Genomic DNA, 15,894 nt, shown 5'->3' with positions numbered 1-15,894 from the left:
CCCCGCCTGCCGTTCACACCGATTGGTGGCTGCACGTTATAAACATTCCATTAAAGAACGCTGACACTGGCAACAAGGCGTGCGACTGGTGTAGCGACTTGTCACTCAGCGCCGCCGGCCCGGGCACTGCTGCCGGTGCTCGGACAGCGCAGTTTGCAGACCGGCTGCCCCACCTCGCCCCCTTCCACCCCACCTCCTCTTCGTCCCTCCCTCCCTTTACTCCCACTTCCCTCCTTTCCAACCCCTCTCCCGCCTTTTCCAGCTCACCCCATTTTTTCCCTCTTTTGTACTTCACCCCCTTCTTCTCATCTCCCCACCCTTGCAACCAAAAGTTGGGTCAAAACATTTCAAAACCAACCATTTGACTGCCATGTGCCTGTCACTCATTTCCAAGTTTGGCCACGCCTGTTTGATTTATTTGTAATCCAGTCTCGGATACGATTGGATTTTAAGAAGTTACGCCTCTTCTATTTTCGTTGATTGCATCTGCCCCTTTTCAAGCGATCTCTGGATCTCAGTCTGTTTATTACTCACTCACTTAGTTGCCTTGTCCACCTGCAACTTGCTGCTGCTGCTCAGCTTCCTTTCCGCGTCAAAGCTTGCTCCGAGGGGGCGGAAAGTTGCACGTTAAGAAACGGTGCTGACTCCCCACCCCCTGCGATCAGCCTGTGGGCAGGAGTAATGGAATGGACTGCGGAATGCGCCGGCCGGTTTCTCCGCCCATCAATCAAAGCAGAGAGCTAGCAGGGACTTGACACTGTAATGTTTACAGCACGTAGTGCACGTCGCTGTTCAAACGGAGACCCAGTAGATCTGCCAGCGGCCGGAGGGAAAATGGCAGCCTTGTTGAGTCTTGCTTGGTTAACTTCAAAAAAATTAATCTAGAATTTGCATCATTGTGATATGAATACAGTCCTTGTAGGTAAACGCACACATTTCCTTTCTCAGTGGAAAGCGAGGGAGAGGGGCTAACTAATTTCATTTGACTCGTGAAAGCTAATATGGTTTAAAAAGTGATTAAGTGACAGGCGAATAATATATATTTGCATATAATTAGGGTGAACTGACATGACAGTTATTTTATCTAGGCTTTTTAAATAGCTTTTTAATGCCAAGGTGAAGCGAAATTTTATGACTTACGTGTCGAAACATTAAAATTTTATCCAGCCCATCGGGCTTGTATTTTTATCCTTATTGAGAATTCAGTGATAACGTGTTAAGAAACTTTGCAGTGCAAATTATTTGTTTAGACTAATCTTTCTTCTAAATGTTTTCTATTGTCCAAAACTGTTTGGTTTGTCTACAGTTGAATTTCTGGGATGGGGTGGGATGAAATATCTGGCCAATTGCATATGAATGATGGGAATTTTGTTTCTACAGTGCTACTTTTAATCTAGAGCTTTTCTTTCACATTGAGGCTTCAGTTTGGAAACTTGCACATTTTCTTGTGCGAATACAAGTTTTAAAGCATTTGTTGCTATTTTTACTAATTGGTTCACCGGGATTGGAATATTTCTTGTATGGAATATGTAACAATTGATAATGTGTTTCTTGAAATGCTCACGCGGTTAAAGGTATATGGAGAATGTGTCCTTCACAGTCATGGTAAGTTGTTGCCTAGTAAAGCTGGTAATATGGATATAGCATCCATATATAAACAATATAAAACTGAATTGTCCATATTACATAATGTGCTCCCATACTCCATTTTCATACCACATTTTCATCTATTTATGATTTTCGTTAAAAGCAATCCACTAATTTAATAGGGTTGCAATTAATTTCACTTCAATTAACAATCACTATTTCTGACAATTTAATCTTGGCAGCATTATTTATTGAGAATCTGTTAACACTGATCATACACTTCCTGTTAAAATGTGCTGGGACTTAATTTTTACACATAACATGAATCATGGATTTAAGAAGGGCTTTCTTTCCCTGGACCGTCAGAAGTTGAGGAGTGGACCTTATAGCAGTTATTAAAATCATGGGGAATGAGCTGAATAGCCAATGTCTTCTTCCTAAGGTAGGGGATTTCAAAACTAGAGGACATAGGTTTAAGGTGAGAGGGGAAAGATTTAAAAGGGACCTGAGGGGTAACTCAGAACATGTTATGTGTATGGAACGTGCTGCCAGAGGAGTTGGTGGAGGCAGTTACGATTACCACAGTTGAAAGGCTACAAGAATAGGAAGGGTTCAGAGGGATATGGGGCAAATTGCTGGTAAATGGGACTAGATTGATTACCAATAACTGATCAGCATGGATGAGTTGGAATGAAGGATCTGTTTCCATGCTGTGTAATTGGATCTCGAAATAGTGGATATCTTGTCATTTGTCAAGATTCTATAGACTCTGGGATAGTTCCTATGGTTTGGAGGGTATGGATTGATTTTGGAACCAGAGGTCACTGTCTAAGGATACAAGGTAGGCCATTTAGGAGTGAGATGGTGATAAATTTCTTTACCCATGGTGGGGGGGGGGGGGGGGGGGGCGGGGGTGAACCAGTGGATGTGGCTTATTTGAACTTGCAGAAGGCTTTCAATAAGGTCCCACATAACAGATTAGCATGTAAGTCAAAAGTGTAGGGGATTGGAAGTACTGAACAGACATGGATAAATAACTGGTTGGCAGACAAGAAACAAAGAATTGGAATAAATTAAATAATCCATTTTCTAAGTGGCAGCCAATGACTGGTGAGATACTGCAGAAATCAGTGCTTGAGTTTCAGCTATTCATTTATGACTATTTGGAAAGCATAGCATGATTGAAGGCAGTCAGCATGGCTTTGTGAGGGGCAGGTCATGCCTCATAAATCTTATTGAGTTCTTTGAGGAGGTGACAAGGTCAACGAAGGTCGAGCAGTGGATGCGGTGTATATGGACCTCAGCAAGGCCATTTGATAAGGCTCCCCACGGTAGGCTCATTCATAAAGTCAGGAGGTATGGGATAAAGGGTGTCTTGGCTGTCTGGATTCAGAATTGGTCGGCTGACAAAAGACAGAGAGTGGCTGTAGATGGAAAATATCCTGCCTGGAGGTCAGTGGTGAGTAATGTCCCGCAAGGCTCTGTTCTTGGACCTCTGTTCTTTGTAGTTTTTATAAATGACTTGGTTGAGGAGTGGGTTAGTAAATTTGTCGCTGACATAAAGGTTGGAGGTACTGTTGATAGTATTGAGGGTTATTGCAGGTTGCACTGTGACATAGACAGGATGCAGAGCTGGGCTGAGAAATGGCAGATGGAGTTCAACCTGGATAAGTGCAAAATGATGCATTTTGGAAGGTCAAACTTGAATGCTGAATATATGATTAAAGATAGGCTTTTGGCAGTGTGGAGGAACAGAGGAATCCTGGTGTTCTAGTGCATAGATCTCTCAAAGTTGCCACCCAAATGGATAGGGTTGTTAAGACAGCATATGGTATTTTGGCTTACATTAACGGGGATCGAGTTTAAGAGCCGTGAGGTTTTGCTGCAGCTCTACAAGACCCTGGTGAGACCACACTTGGAATATCGTGTCCAGTTCTGGTTGCCTATTATAGGAAAGATACAGAGGTTTTGAGGAGAGGGTGCAAAGAAGGTTTACCAGGATGTTGCCTGGACTGGAGGGCTTGTCTTACAAAGAGAGGTTGACTAAGCTTAAACTTTTCTCGCTGGAGAGAAGGAGGAAGGGAGGTGACCTGATTGAGGTGTACAAGGTATTGATGGAGTCAATAGCCAGAGACTTTTCCCCAGAGCAGGATTGACTGGCACGAGGGGGTCATAGTTTTAAGATATTAGGAGGAAGGTATAGAGAAGACCTCAAAGGTAGGTTCTTTACGCAGAGTGTTTTGAATGCATGGAATGTGTTGCAGCAGTGGTGGAAGCAGAATCATTGGGGACATTTAAGTGACTGTTGGACATGCATATGGACAGCAGTGAATTGAGGGGTGTGTAGATTAAGTTATTTATTTTAGATTAGGAATAATCCTCAGCACAGCATCATGAAGGGCCTGTTCTCTGCTGAACTTTTCTGTGTTCTATGTTGTATATTCACAATACATGATAATGATTTAGAAGAGAGAGCTAAATGTAATATCTCCAAGTGTGTCTTTGATGAGGGTTCAGAAATGCTTCGATGCGATTTAAACAAATTGAATGTGTGGCAAATGCATAGCAGATGAAGTAATGCAGATAAATGTAAAGTCATTCACTATGGTAGCAAAAACTGTAAAGTGAATTATTAATTGAATGTTGTTAGATTGGGTAAGGAGGAAGTGCCACAATACCTGGGTGTTTTTGTACAAAAGTTGCTGAAGGTGACCGTGCAGGTGCAGCAGGCGATGAAGAAGGCAAATGGTATAATGGCCTTCATAGCAAAGCAATTACAATACAGTAGCATGGATGTCTTACTTCAGTTTATTACAGATCCTTGGTGAGACCACTCCTGGAGTATTGTGTGCAGCTTTGATCTTCTTTATCTGAGGAAGAATGTTCTGGTGATGGAGGGAGTGGGATGAAGGTTTATCATACTGATTCCTGGGAAGGCAATACTGATGTATGAAGAGAGACTGGATGACTGGATCAGTTACGCCCATATTCAATGGAGTTTAGAAGAATGAGGGAGGAATCTCCTAGAACCCTATAAAATCCTAACAGGACGAGACAGGGTAAAAATGGGAAGGATGTTCCAGATGACTGGGGATTCTGGAGTCAAGAGTCCAGTCTAAGATATGGGGTAGACCATTTAAGACTGAGATAAGGTTAAAATGTCTTCATCCAGAGAGTGGTGGCCTTGTGAAATTCTCTGCCACAGAAAGGAGTTGAGACCAAGACATTGAATGTTTTCAACAAGGAGATAGATATGGTTCTTAGTGCTAAAAGAATCAAAGAGTCTAGAGCGATAGAAGGAACAGAATACTGAGTTGGATAATTAACCATTATCACATTGAATGGTAGAGCAGGCTTGAAGGGCTGAATGGCCGACACCAATTCCTATTTTCTATGTTTCTACAAACGTTCATCTCGTACCTTTGGTACTTGCAGCTTTGAAGGTGAAATTTTGATGACAAGTATCTCAAATTTTTATAGTGATGGGAAGAATCCACAAGTCAATACCCATTTAGAGAATAATTTCAGAAGTGGCCAATCTCAGTGTCAAATCTCCTCTGATAATGTACCTGTAATGCTCATTGGAATATTCTACAACATCAAAGCACCTATGTAAATACAACTTATTTTTCTAAATACACATCTGCTGAATAGGTGAAAGGAATACAATAAGCTTTAGTGGTATTTTAATGGTATTGTTTTTTGATTAGCTGGGAAGGTGAAATTGTCCATAATTCCTGCAACTGATTGTGGCACTTGAAACAAAAACGCATTGAGTTAGAAATGGCTACAGAATCCTGCATTTCATTGCGTGCTGACATTCTCTGCCCGTGTTCACTGTGTAATGTGGAAGAGGATGGCCGGCTATTTCCACTTGCCTTGTCATTGTCGGCAGTGGCTCCTGCATGTCATAATTTTTAGGATATCAATTCAATTTCTTGAATAGATAAGCCCCTAGGACAAAGCTGCTGATGGTGTGAGCATGTAATTCAAAGGTAAATACTTGATAATAGAAATGCTGAAGTGGTGGTTAGCTGAGATTGATATAAGATATATAGTTGTAACAAAACTCTCTACTCTGCGTTTCTTATGTACTGTACAATATGCTCTGTAAATAAAAATGTGAAAATGGGACAGAAGATTTCAATGACTTCACAGTCAATAATACATAGTATTGACATTAAAAGTGGAAGTTTGATGTCTGATTAATAATATTGATACAATGTGAGGTACTAATTTGTGAATTACACCAAAAAGTGCATATCCAGAGAAAGATTGTAAATCAATAAATCGTTTTAATCCCTGAAGAAAATTGAATGGGCTGGAATCTCTCTTGAAATATGCTGCCTAGTTAAAACTGTACTTCTCAGTTTCATTCATCAAAGCTACAAGTAGGAAAAAGTGAGGATTGCAGATGCTAGAGATCAGACTCAAAAAGTGTGGTGTTGGAAAATCACAGTCAGTCAGGCAGCATCCGAGGAGCAGGAGAGTATCATCAGGAATGTTCTGATGATGAGCATATGCTCGCAATGTTACTTCTAAAGCTACAAGTGGGCATGATCTGCACCCACATGAAATTAGTCTGAACCCCAATGTTGAAGAACCAGTAGAAATTTGAATTTGGAGTAGACTAGATATTTTAGAGGAAGATCAGAAGAGTTACATGGAATTTCATAGAATACAGCAAAAAATACATGATACCCCATTTGGTCCAACCAGTCTATGTCATTTATTCAGGACAATCAGGACCAGTTTTGAGATTTAATAAGGACTCCCCTTGATGAGAGCAGGAACAGTAGCATATTTTTACCCAAAGATATGAAGAAGAGACTTGATTTTGTCAAGGTCTTGCATGTGAGAATGATTAAGAAGGAAACTCAGACCTCTTGGCATCATGGTAGCCCACAAACCACAACAGCTAACGAATTTAAAACATCCTATACAGACAACAAACAAAACAAATGTCATTTACAAAATGCCTTGCAAGAACTGTAATAAACACTACATTGGAGAAACAGGTAGAAAACTAGCCACCAGGATACATAAATATCAACTAGCCACAAAAGACATGACCCACTATGACTAGTATCCTTACATATAGATGAAGAAGGACACCACTTTGACTGGGATAACACATCCATCCTAGGACAAGCCAAACAGAGACATGTATGAGAATTCCTAGAAGCATGGCATTCCAACTGGAACTCTATCAACAAACACATCAACTTGGACCCCATTTACCACTCTCTGAGAAAAATAACAGGAAATGACATCACCTAAATACATAAATGAAAAGCTGGTCATAACATCAGTGTTTCACTGAAGGTTCACTGATGATATTACCTAGCATGGAGACGAAACGTCTGAAAAAAGCCTTCCAACTCAGCAAGAAAACTCATATCCAATCGATGGAATCTAGGGCAATTTGGCAAATTAGATTCACAACTTGCTTAGTGGCAGGGTGCAGAGGGTGATGGGCTAAGTTTGCTGTTGCGACAGGAAGTCTGTGTCCAGTGAGTCTTGCAGGGTTTGGTACTGGGACTCTTATTGTTTGTAGTGAACATTAATGATCTAGGCTTGAATGTAAGAGGTTTGATCTCTTAGTTTGTAGATTACATGAAAATTGGTCATGTGTTAAAATAGCAAGAAGGAAAACCTTAGATTACAGGACAATGTAGGCAGGTTGGTCAGATGGGCAGAACAATAACAACTGGAATTTAATCCTGTAAAGCGATGCAGGAGTGATGCATTTCAAGAGGACTAATATGGCAAAGAAGTATAAAATGAATAGTACAAAATAACGAGAATGAGAGAGACTTTGGTGAGCATGTCTACAAATCCTTGAAGGCAACAGGGCGGGTTTTTAAGAAGACAAATGGGATATTTGCTTTTATTAATCACAGCATTGAATACAAGAGTAGGATTGTTATGGTTGAACTCCAAAAGACATAAGCTAGACTACTGCTGGAGTTCCTTGTGCAGTTCTGCTCACCACACATCAGGGAGGATATGATTCCATTGGAGTAGGTGCAGGAGAAGTTCACCATAATGTTGTTCAGGCTGGAGCTTTTGCTATGAAGAGTGTCTAGGGGTTGTTTTCTTTTGAGTAGGGAAGGCTGAGGGGAGGACCTGATTGAGGTTTTCAAAATTATGAGGGTCCATAACAGTAGACAGGAAGGAACCTTTCTCATTAATGGAGAGGTCAATAATTGGGGGCATAGGTTTAAGACAATGGGTTGGAGAATGGGAGGGGATTTAATGAAAAATGTTTTCACCCAGAGGGTATCTGGAACTCATTGTCTGCAAGGCTGGTAAAGGTGGGAACCAGCACGACAATTAAGAAGTAATTACATCAATGCTTGAAATGCCATAGTATACTGGACTATGGGCCAATTGCTAGAAGATGGGACTAGAGTAGATGGATGCTTAATTACAGTGCAGACATGATGGGCCGAAGGGCCTCTTTCCACACTTAACCACTCCGTTGCTATAAAAAATGCATGGTCAGTAGTGCTGAGAAGGTCAAAGAAGTGGGTTAGTTGCATCCCGTTCTTGGATACAGTGGAGGAAGCAGTTTGATACTATAAGCAGGACAAGAAAGCAACGTATGTTGCTGATACACATATAGCCTATAATATATGATGACCAACTTCACTATCACTGCCAAACTCTGTTGAGCTACTCCATCACATCACATCTCAAACTTTTCAAGACCATTCGGGATTCACTTTTTATATAACTCCTTGTCCTCCGCATTTATCTATCCATCTCACCACTCACCAAATGTTTATGTGGTGTGATGCATCTATCTCTTAGCAAATACCTTGCATCCACAAGGTTAATAGCCCTTTTTCATTCATTCACGGTCAAAGGAAGCACAAAGCAGTGGAACTGGAGGTGGGTAGTCACAAACTGTGCAGCTGACAGATGCAGAGGAGGAAGCCATGGAGATAAGTGGTACCTCTGCATGTCTGGTAATCCGAGATGGAGAGACTGGGAACGAGTACTTGACTGGTGACAGAATTAAAAATATCTCTGACACATGTTGACTTTATTTCTTAAATGACAGGCCTATGAGAAACCTGTGGCAAAATTGTATCTGCATTAGTCCTTTGTCAGGACTAATGCAGATCTGTTTCTTCTGTCTTTCAGAAACTACAGCCATGAAACAACGACCTTTGAACATGCCTGATGACAATTCCTCAGAGCAGCTTAGAGGATTACAAGAAAGCTTCAGCATATGTGGGTCCAGTTAAACAGGAAGTCAGGATTCACCAAATGGTTCACAAATTAAAAGTAAGTTCACAGACCCTGGTGAGACAGACAGCTGTAGAGAGCCACATAGTGGGAACGGGCTCCTCTTCAAGCTTTGCTCAGCTAGTGCAGATGTTAAAGCTCAAAGGCCATCATTGTAGAGGAAGATGATGAAAGGACAGCTGTAACTTTGGAAGGAACTGACACATGCTATGCCATAATTCAGTATAGCTATGGAAATCGAGAAGGCCTACTCTAAACCTAATGGACAGGTGCCTCAATTTCTGCAACATGTTTGTCTTGAACTGGGTGGCCACTTCCATAGAAGTTCAGGCAATGCTCTCAGATGAGTCTCTGCAAACCATGACCTCACCTTTATAGCAGATATCACCAGATTTAAAGAGTGTGTCAAATGTTTTATCCTTGGTGAGGTGGTGGTGTAGTGTAATGCCACTAGACTAACAATTCTGAACTTTAGGTTATGTTTGGGGGATATAGGTTTAAATCTCACCATGGCAGATGGTGAAATTTGCATTGAATAAAAATCTGGACTAAAAAAACTTGTCTAACGATGACCATGTAACTATTTTAAATTGTTGTAAAAACCCATCTGGTTCACTAATGTCCTTTAGAGAAAAGAATCTGTCATCCTTACCTGGCCTGACCTACATGTGTCTCCGGACCCACAGTAATGTGGTTGATGCTTAACTGTCTTCTGATCGAAGGACAGGCAATAAATCCTGTCCCAACCAGTGATACCCACATCACATTAACAAATATTTCTTAAAAAGTGTCACTGCTCTGCAACAAGCTGCAATGAGATGAGTATTTGCAGTGGTGCAATCCTTGCACAAGAGAGAGATGACAAGGAACATGGAAATAGTCAAAACAACCTCCTGCTATCACCATTAATCACCTACTCAAATACTCAACATGCTGCTTTAACTCCAAAAAGTTACATTAGGGACTGTTAACATTTAAAAGTAAATTTAAATAATTTGTTTTGACCAATAGAACTATATCACAACATTTCACTTATTTTTAAAACAAACTTTTTTCTCTGTAAGATAATTATACAAAAAGTCACCGTTAAAGTGGTTTTTAACAAAACGTGTTTTGCTTTGAGGTTCAATTCTTACTTTCCCCAAGAAATCCCTTGTAAGGCAAATTAGTATTTGCTTGTATCATGACCACTCATAAGTATGTCGCAGTGAAATGGAGAATTCTCTTCAGTGAAAAGTTGTTCTCAAAGGTAAATTGACATTTATTTTCTCTTGACTGTGGATGTCACAGTCCCTTTTCCTGGCTACATTTTCAATCTCTCCCACCTACTCTGCTGGTTGTTTTCTTTTTCAGTAAGATACTGTGAAACCACCAGAGATTCTCCCACTCGCTTCAAAGTAGACTCTTCTGATGACCTCTGTTCATCAGAAAATTCAAATTGAGATTCAACCTCAACTGCATTCCATACAGTCACTGACAAAGTTAAGAGTTTTAGTCTGCTTACAGTGCTGGTCTATCTAATGCAAGACTGCCTAACTGGCATTTATTTCGGAAAATTTCTCTTGGTGAACTGCAAACCACACGAAGTCCAAAGTGCAACTAAAAGTCTCTCCCAGCAAACACACAAACACACTGAAACCAGAGAGCCTTCTCTCGGTTCCACTCACCCCCATGCCAATGAAACCTGCTCTGAGCTGTCTTCAAACTGACTTCTAAATAAATTATTCCTCAGTTTTAATTTTTGCTTTGATCCAATGAAGTGAATATGTTTTTCAGCCTTCCATCGTCTACTGAATACTTTTAAGTACTTTAATTCCAACTTGCACTGTGGTCTTCCATTTGTAATGTGTGCAGTTGATTACACTCCATACGTGTGAGAAGCCACTTGGGACTGCAAACCAACTACTAATCGTTTTGGTTACTGTCAGCATAGGAAAAGTTGACTTAAGTTAATAGCCTGGAAAGTATTGGACCTGTGACTTACCTTCTGCATTTACGTGCAGCCAAGTGAGACCTCTCTATGTATCAGCTGACGTCCTGGAAAGAAGCACAAGCTAAGAAATTGAGATCATTTGGGTTTTTGACAGCTGCTGGTAATATGTGATCACCAGCTCCAGTAGCAAGGAATTTTTCTTCTAGGAGAATGTAGATATATGCTACCACCTGCTATGTCAATCTTAGCCTTCATCAGGTGGTCCTGATGAAGAAGCAGCACTTCGAAAGCTAATACCACCAAATAAACTTGTTGGACTATAACCTGGTGTCGTGTGATTTTTAACTTTGTCCACCCCAGTCCAACACTGGCTTCTCCAAGTCATGATTAGCCTGTCAGGGCACCGCTCTTCAAATAGGTCAAAAAGCCAACTCACTGCATGTACTAACCTGCGACATTGGTTGTGCCTGTTGCTACTTCAGTCCTTCTGTTTTGATCTTTTCTGCTGTTATAGAGTCATAGAGTCGTAGAGATGTACAGCATGGAAACAGCCCCTTTGGTCAAACTCGTCCATGCCGACCAGATATTCCAACGCAATCTAGTCCCACCTGCCAGCACCCGGCCCATATCCCTCCAAACCCTTTCTATTCATATACCCATCCAAATGTCTCTTAAATGTTGCAATTGTACCAGCCTACACCACTTCCTCTGGCAGCTCATTCCATATGCGTACCACCCTCTGCATGAAAAAGTTGTCCCTTAGGTCCCTTTAATATCTTTCCCCTCTCACCCTAAACCTATGCCCTCTAGTTCTGGACTCCCCGACCCCAGGGAAAAGACTTTGCCTGTTACCCTCCATGCCCCTAATTTTGTAAATCTCACCCCTCAGCCTCTGACACTCCAGTGAAAACAGCCCCAGTCTATTCAGCCTTTCCTATAGCTCAAATCCTTCAACCCTGGCAACATCCTCGTAAATCTTTTCTGAACCCTTTCAAGTTTCACAACATCTTTCCGATAGGAAAGAGACCAGAATTGCATACAATATTCTAGCAATGTCCTGTACAGCTGCAACATGACCTCCCAACTCCTGTACTCAATACTCTGACCAATAAAGGAAAGCATACCAAACGCCTTCTTCACTATCTTTTCTACCTGCAACTCCATTTTCAAGAAGCTATGAACCTGCACTCCAAGGTCTCTTTGTTCAGCAACAGTCCCTAGGAACTTACCATTAAGTGTTTAAATCCTGCTAAGATTTGCTTTCCCAAAATGCAGCACCTCGCATTTATCTGAATTAAACTCCATCTGCCACTTCTCAGCCCATTGGCCCATCTGGTCAAGATCCTGTTGTAATCGGAGGTAACCCTCTTCGCTGTCCACTACACCTCCAATTTCGGTGTCTTCTGCAAACTTACTAACTGTACCTCTTGCGCTCGCATCCAAATCATTTATGTAAATGACAAAAAGTAGAGGGCCCAGCACTGATCCTTGTGGCACTCCACTGGTCACAGGCCTCCAGTCTGAAAAACAACTCTCCACCACCACCCTTTGTCTTCTACCTTTGATCCAGTTCTGTATCCAAATGGCTAGTTCTCCTTGTACTCCATGAGATCTAACCTTGCTAATCAGTCTCCCATGGGGAACCTTGTCAAACGCCTTACTGAAATCCATATAGAACACATCTACTGCTCTGCCCTCATCAATCCTCTTTGTTACTTCTTCAAAAAAACTCAATCAAGTTTGTGAGACATGATTTCCCACGCACAAAGCCACGTTGACTATCCAAATCAGTCCTTGCCTTTCCAAATACATGTACATCCTATCCCTCAGGATTCCCTCCAGCAATCTGCCCACCACTGATGTCAGGCTCACTGATCTATAGTTCCCTGGCTTGTCCTTACCACTCTTCTTAAACAGTGGCACCACATTAGCCAACCTCCAGTCTTCCAGCACCTCACTTTATTTGGGCTCCTTAAGGGACTATCACAACAACCTAACTGCTAATGGTGATTACATTCCTTTCAAACTTCATAATTTAAATGGAAGTCACCCAATGCACCCTTCCTTCCTAATCTTGACTGTTGAAAGCTTCCAAACTACATGTGTGTCAACACACATTCTCAACAAAATGTTTACCAGAGGAGAACTGCAAAAGCAACTGTAAAAGCATCTTTTCATATTGGTGAATCTGAATTTTAAGCATCTCAAGGAGTACCATTCACTCTTTCCTCAGTTTCACTGATCAGTTTCCTAAACTGCTGGGCAAATGTATTTTTAAATCCCTGGTAAAATCTCGTCAAATAAACTTTATTAGCATATGGTTATGAGTGACCTGTCCCTGATAAGCAGAAGACTTGCATGCACCCAAAATGCATTTTTGTTGAACTCTAAAGGAGCATGTTGGAGGCAGATTATGATTGGTTTTGAGAATTTTGGTAATGTTATCTTCCCAGCCTCCTCCAAACCACCCATGCTGAGGGTTTGGTGCAGACTCTGTGGGAAGGGTGTGCAATGTTAGAGCCCTCCCTTTAGTCTCTTTCCCAGATCAAAATTCTATTTGGCTTAGCATTTCAGACGAGCTCTTTGAAAAAAAAGCTTTCAAATTAGTCCTGTTCTTTCCTATAGCCCTGCAAAAATATTTTTTCAAATATATATTCAATATCCTCATGAAATTTATTGTTGAATTTATTGATATTATGCTTTCTGGCAGTGTCATCCAGAGTTTTCAGAATTCTGTCACAGGGTATGACTTTCGCTGACAGGATCAGCATTTATTTTATTTGTTCACCTGCTGTGGCAGCCACTGACTAAGCCTGCATTTCATTTCCCATCCCTTGAAAAGGCAATGGTGAGCCAACCTTTTAAAACTGTTGTAGTCCAATCTGTAGGTACTCACACAATTGAGAGGAAATTTTAGGTTTTTGATTCAGCGACTGAAAGAATGACAATATAGTTCTAAGTCAGGAAGATCTGTATCTTGAAAGGCAGCTTGGAGATGGTGGTGTTCCCATCCATCTATGATCTTCGTGCTTCTAGATAGACAGAGAGAGAATAAATTAATAATAGTTAACTTCTAGATAGGAGAAGTTGCAGATTTGGAAGTTGCTGTCATAGAGTCACAGATTCAAAGAGATGTACAGCATGGAAACGGACCCTTTGGTCCAACTCGTCCATGCCAACCAGCTATCCTAACCTAATCGAGTCCCATTTGCCAGCACTAGGCCCATATCCCTCAAAATCCTCCTATTCATATACCCATCCAGCTACCTTTCAACTGTTGTGATTGCACCACCCTCCACCATTTCCTTTGTCATCTCATTCCATACAAACACCACCCTCTGCGTGAAAATGTTGCCCCTTAGGTCTCTTTTAAATTTTTCCCCTCTTACCTTAATCCTATGCCCTCTAGTTCTGGACTCCCCAACTCCAGAGAAAAGACCTTGTCTGTTTACCATATCCATGTCCCTCATGATTTTATAAGCCTCTATATGGTCACCTCTCAACCTCCGATGCTCCAGGGAAAGCAGCCCCAGCCTATTCAGCCTCTTCCTGTAGCTCAACTCTGACAACATCCTTGTAAATCTTTTCTGAACCCTTTCAAGTTTCACAACATCCTTCTGATAGAAGGGTGACAAGAATTGTACACAATATCCCAAATGTGACCTAACCAATGTCCCATACAGTCACAACATGACCTTCTGACACCTATACTCAATGCTCTGTCCAATAAAGGAAAGCATACCTCCTTCACCTATCTACCTGCCAATCCACTTTCAAGGAACTATGAATCTGCAATCCAAGGTCCTTATTTTTCAGCAACATTCAGGGCTTTACCTTTGTGTGTAAGTCTTTCTCTGATTTGCCTTTTCAAAATGCAGCACCTCACATTTATCTAAATTAAGATTCATCTGCCTCTCCTCAGCCCATTAGCGCAACTGATCAAGATCCCATTGTACTCTGAGGTAATCTTCTTTGCTGACCATGCCACCTCCAATTTTGGTGTCATCTCTGTCAAAGGAATCTTAGTGAGCTGCAAATTATATCATCTCACTGAATGGAAAAGATCTTGCCAGTCCCCTAGTATTTTTGCAACTTATTTTAAACTTGTGTTAAATGTATTGGGTACTTATGGTTCCACTAGTACATTAATTCCTAAACTATCACCTAAAATTGCCTGCTAAAGGTTTACAGAAGGGCCTCATGACACTTGGAATAACTGACCAGTATTTTCTTTTTGATTGTTTAGATAAATATGCCTGCTTTATATTGACCAGAGACAAAAATAAATTGCAGATGCTTTATTCAAGATAGACACAAAGGGTGCTGGAAGAACACAGCAAGCCAGGCAACATCAGTAGGTGGAGAAGTCAACATTTTGGGTGTAACCCTTCTTAAATCAACCAGACCATAACATTAGTCGGTTTACATTTGGTTGTTGCAAGGTTTGCCTTATGGGAAATTTGCACTGACAATGTGTAGAAATAAATGACTCTATATCCATAGGCACCGTGGGCAGCACGGTGGCTCAGTGGTTAGCACTGCTGCCTCACAGCGCCAGAGACCTGGGTTCAATTCCTGCCTCAGGCAATTGACTGTGTGGAGTTTGCACGTTCTCCCCGTGTCTGCGTGAGTTTCCTCCGGGTTCTCTGGTTTCCCCCACAATCCAAAGATGTGCGGGTCAGGTGAATTGACCATGCTAAATTATCCGTAGTGTTAGGTAAGGGGTAAATGTAGGGGTATGAGTGGGTTGCGGGTCGGTGTGGACTTGTTGGGCCGAAGGGCCTGTTTCCACACTGTAAGTAATCTAATCTAATCAACATGAAAGCAGAGCTTTAGTCTACTGAGTTATCATGTTAATGCTGTTCTTCTCACAAATCACTTGATCTTTATTCACATTCCTTAATACTGCTGCTTTCCAAGTTAGTATCAACATTTTAAGCATTGATTTACATTTTCAACTTGTAATATCCTAAAGAATACCACTTAGTAACCTGTTGTGGTTCTGCTCGCCGAGCTGGAAGTTTTTGCTGCAAACGTTTCGTTCCCTGGCTAGGGAACATCATCAGTGCTGTTGGAGCCTCGTGTGAAGCACTGCTTTGATGTTTCTTCCGGTATTT

General features: G+C 41.3%; 1 protein-coding gene across 2 annotated transcripts in view; it reads right to left on the bottom strand.

Moving 5' to 3' along the window:
- The window catches only part of LOC132822948 (zinc finger protein 704-like), a 119,858-nt gene extending 119,170 nt beyond the window's left edge, over positions 1-688 (bottom strand). The window contains exon 1 of one of the 2 annotated variants that reach the window (XM_060836385.1): positions 535-688. The gene's annotated coding sequence lies outside the window, so the exon portion shown is untranslated. The remainder of the gene's footprint in view (positions 1-534) is intronic. The other variant, XM_060836383.1, reaches the window with a different exon arrangement.
- Between the last annotated feature and the right edge of the window lie 15,206 nt (positions 689-15,894).

The sequence above is a fragment of the Hemiscyllium ocellatum genome, chromosome 15 (genome assembly GCF_020745735.1).
Source record: "Hemiscyllium ocellatum isolate sHemOce1 chromosome 15, sHemOce1.pat.X.cur, whole genome shotgun sequence".
Classification (NCBI taxonomy): domain Eukaryota; kingdom Metazoa; phylum Chordata; class Chondrichthyes; order Orectolobiformes; family Hemiscylliidae; genus Hemiscyllium; species Hemiscyllium ocellatum.
Note: the sequence above shows the minus strand (reverse complement) of the source record. Positions and strands in the feature narration are given on the sequence as shown.